The sequence below is a fragment of the Triticum dicoccoides genome, chromosome 7A (genome assembly GCF_002162155.2).
Source record: "Triticum dicoccoides isolate Atlit2015 ecotype Zavitan chromosome 7A, WEW_v2.0, whole genome shotgun sequence".
NCBI lineage: Eukaryota > Viridiplantae > Streptophyta > Magnoliopsida > Poales > Poaceae > Triticum > Triticum dicoccoides.
In genome coordinates this window covers 614,355,062-614,358,599 of record NC_041392.1, presented here as the reverse complement: position 1 = coordinate 614,358,599, position 3,538 = coordinate 614,355,062, and the positions used below count along the sequence as shown (strand labels likewise).

The 3,538-nt window shown below is 45.0% G+C and overlaps 1 long non-coding RNA gene across 4 annotated transcripts in view; it reads right to left on the bottom strand.

Moving 5' to 3' along the window:
* Positions 1 to 1,832, bottom strand: part of LOC119332343 — a 2,429-nt gene extending 597 nt beyond the window's left edge. The window contains exons 1-4 of one of the 4 annotated variants that reach the window (XR_005160914.1): positions 1,512 to 1,832; positions 1,387 to 1,438; positions 847 to 1,288; positions 248 to 324 (exon numbers count right to left, since the gene is read on the bottom strand). This is a non-coding gene — a long non-coding RNA (uncharacterized LOC119332343). Of the gene's footprint in view, positions 1 to 6; positions 325 to 367; positions 1,289 to 1,386; positions 1,439 to 1,511 lie in introns of those variants that run through there. The other 3 variants (XR_005160913.1, XR_005160915.1, XR_005160912.1) reach the window with 3 other exon arrangements.
* Positions 1,833 to 3,538: the final 1,706 nt, after the last annotated feature.

The following is a 3,538-nucleotide window of genomic DNA, read 5'->3' as shown; positions in this document are numbered from 1 at the left end:
ACGACTGGGCTCATACCAAATCCCCCAACCACCAGCACAATACACCCTCCTTCCAGCATCAGCCTTGTGAAGTTGCATGGCCTGCGACCGTCACAGCTGATAACTCTAAATTGTGAAAGATGCAACGACTGGGCTCATACCAAATCTCCCAACCACCAGCACAGTACACCCTTATTTTAGTTGTTTGCTCAAAACATATGTAACAACAATACTAATTCTGGGGTTTTCGCTTCATCCATCTGCTCACCTAAGATAACATCAGACAATCACTATTTTATACATAACTGTCTGTGATATGTTCAGACAAAGGGGCGAAAGTTGAGCCTGTAGAGAATTTGTAGTATATTTAGACAAAATGAAAAAACAATGAACAATACTTGCAATTTGAACTCAGCAAAGAAACAAAATGTACAGTAAAAGATACTTTGAAATCATGTGTGTGTAGAACGGGTGAATGCACATGTACGCACACACACGCGCGCACACATACAAAATTAGTACTGGACCTCTTGTAACTCAAGGTCTTACAACCCTAGATAACGCACAACCATGCACCTGTGGCATTCTTCAACGGGACAACTTGTCTTCTATTGGCAGTTTGGCACCATCGAGGCAAACAAGAATTGTGTGCAAAAAGCTATGTAATGGCATGGTGCCATGATGTTTGGCTAAATTACAGAGGTTGTCCGTGCAGTCAGAGCAACAGAAAATTGTTCATGGACATACGACCAGTTCTAGATCGATAGTCTTCCCTGAAGCCTGCTCCATGACTAACTTATATATTGAGAGAAATTAGCATGATTTCTTTGAAACAAACTAACACAATAATAGACTTGATGGCCTCACCTTCATCGTCAGTGACACCTCTGCGAGGATGCCCTTTTTTTAGATCTAGAGTAGGAAACTACTCCAGAGGATATACAAATTCAGACATCATCAGTGGACAGAGTTTATCCGGGACGTTTGCGATGATCTCCTGGTCGCTGACATTTCTGGTTGCTGAAAAAACTGAGAGTGCTTGTTTAATATCCTTGATCAGGGCATAGCACTGTGATCTGGATTGGTCTCCCACAGCTAGCTCTTCTATGATTGCATGGCAATCCATCTACAGGATCAAAGGCCCGCTGTAGTATTTTGCAAGAGCCTGCAGTCCGGCGAGGGCAGATTTTGCCTCGGCCTCCTCAACACTTCGACTAGGGGTCATCATTCTGCATACAGAGACGAAAACGTGGCCCTTGTTGTCCCTGGCAACAACGCCAACCTGCGTGGCTGCCCTCTATCCTGAAATCTGCAAGGAAAAACAAAAATAAAATCACACATACTGATCGTCTTCAATGTTCAATTGTTTAGTTTGGCACTGGGCGCCGCCGGGAACGAGTAGCTCACCACCGTCAAAAATCCTCCACGCCCGCAACACCTGGGCCTACTCATGCCAGTCCTGCAGTTGGAGGTTAAGAACCAGACCAGCACAAAAGGGAATCAACACCAACAGAGAAAACAAAGTAACTTACTATATCGAATAGACTCGGATATGGCAACAACCGTCACTATCATCTCTGTCTCCGGCGGCCTGCACGGCCAGATCTGAAGGAAATACACCGACGAAATCTTGAATCCAAATCCAATTGATTCAGACCCTAATTACATGCACAACTATACAAGGGTAGGGATCCTTGCCCAACTCAAATCCTGCGTTCACCGGGGAAGAGAGGGGAGAAGTCGACGGCGAGAATTTGGGAGGGTACTCGAAGCTCCTGTTTCTTTTGGGAGAGAGGCAGAAACAAGAACACATTGTGCGGGGTGTTGTGTTCTGGATATCTATGGAAGTCCATACTACATGCAGGATGCTTTTGCAAAATGTACAAGTGGGACGCTCGGGGACAACTCGTGTGAGTTTCAGCCTTATGTTTTCGATCGGACGGTGCGGATGGCGTGAAGGCAGGCACGCCATCACCACCAACTCGCATTTTTATAGGAGTAGAGAGTAGAGATAAAATATATTAAATGTAGTATAACATGTTCATAATTACATCATGTGTATCACCGTTATATATATTCACACATGTGTAGGTTTGAAACACTATGATAAATTTTTCAAATATCTGAATTCGCTTTTTATAATGAAATATATATGATATCTATTCATCTTTTACACCCACACAACGCTCTTATCTTTATAGCTAGCGCTAACTTTCTCTTGTGCATGCACACGCCCGCATCCCTCTCACCCTCCCTCAGCAGTCTCTAGCTCCATCGCGCAAATTCGTCTTTTCACTTTAGGTCGTTCACCCACGGTGTGTGTAGGCCCCCAGCTCCTTCTTTACGGCACACATTGATCAATATGCCTCTCTATCCAGGTGTGCCTAGCACAAACACTAGCTTCCCCTCTTCTCTTGTCACCGTCCATGCGTCAGTCCCACCACTCTTTTCATCGTTCTCGTACTCGCACACTCCTCCCCCCTCGATATAGTATGCCTCTCTCTCTATCCTTCTCCTCGTGCCTCATTTGCTTCTAACAAACACATGCATGTATACCGATCGATCTCCCAACATATACCTAGATCGACTTTAACTACCCCCCATGGATCGACATACCTCAGAAGTTATGTCTCTCCCTTCTCTAACAAGGGGAGATTGATCTTCCTATGTAGTTACGTCTGCTTACCATAGCCACATCGTCCCCCCTCATCATTCGTGCATGCCTGACCCGCCTCTCACATGCACGTGCACAGACAACAAGCAGCCATCTCCTTTCTTATTGATATTGCGGGCGTGCCCTCCGTTTGTCTAGCAAGCCTATCCCATCATTTGTTAGAAGAAACTCCACTACCACCCCCTCCAACACTCTAGCTCTGTCTCTCTCCCAACCTTATTCCTCTCATGCACATATGCATGGATGTCGATTGATCTCCCTTAATACATGAGGCAGATCGATCTCCTTAATACATGAGGTAGGCCTCTCTCCTCCTCCACACATATACCAGCCATTGTACCTCTATAGTTAATTGGGCCTCCCTCTTCCCCCACCACACACCGATGGTTGAGCGCTGCAGGTAGGTATCCATGCCACAGAGACAAACTACACATGTCCCATCTCACGTTCCAATAGGCCAGCTACTCTATATCTTTGACGTGGGCACACACAAATTCGATGGCACTCTTTATCGATTGCGCGCGCACACACACACATCATCCCTCTCTTCGATTCTATGGACACCTCAAGATGCATTTGTATGAGTAGTTTATCTTGTGAGAGAAAAGGTTGAACGAGGGAAGGCCTTATTTGCGAACGTGGAGAGACGTGTGTGTATATTTTTGTAGAATTGACATAGTTCCTTTCCTATCCGTTAGATATAAATCCGACGACCTATATTGCAGGATGGCACGCACACCATCATCACCAACTCTGTTTTCTACTCCCTCCGTCCGAAAATACTTGTAATCAAAATGGATAAAAAGAGATGTATCTAAAACTAAAATACGTCTAGATACATTTCCTTTTATCCATTTTGATGACAAGTATTTCCGGACGGAGGGA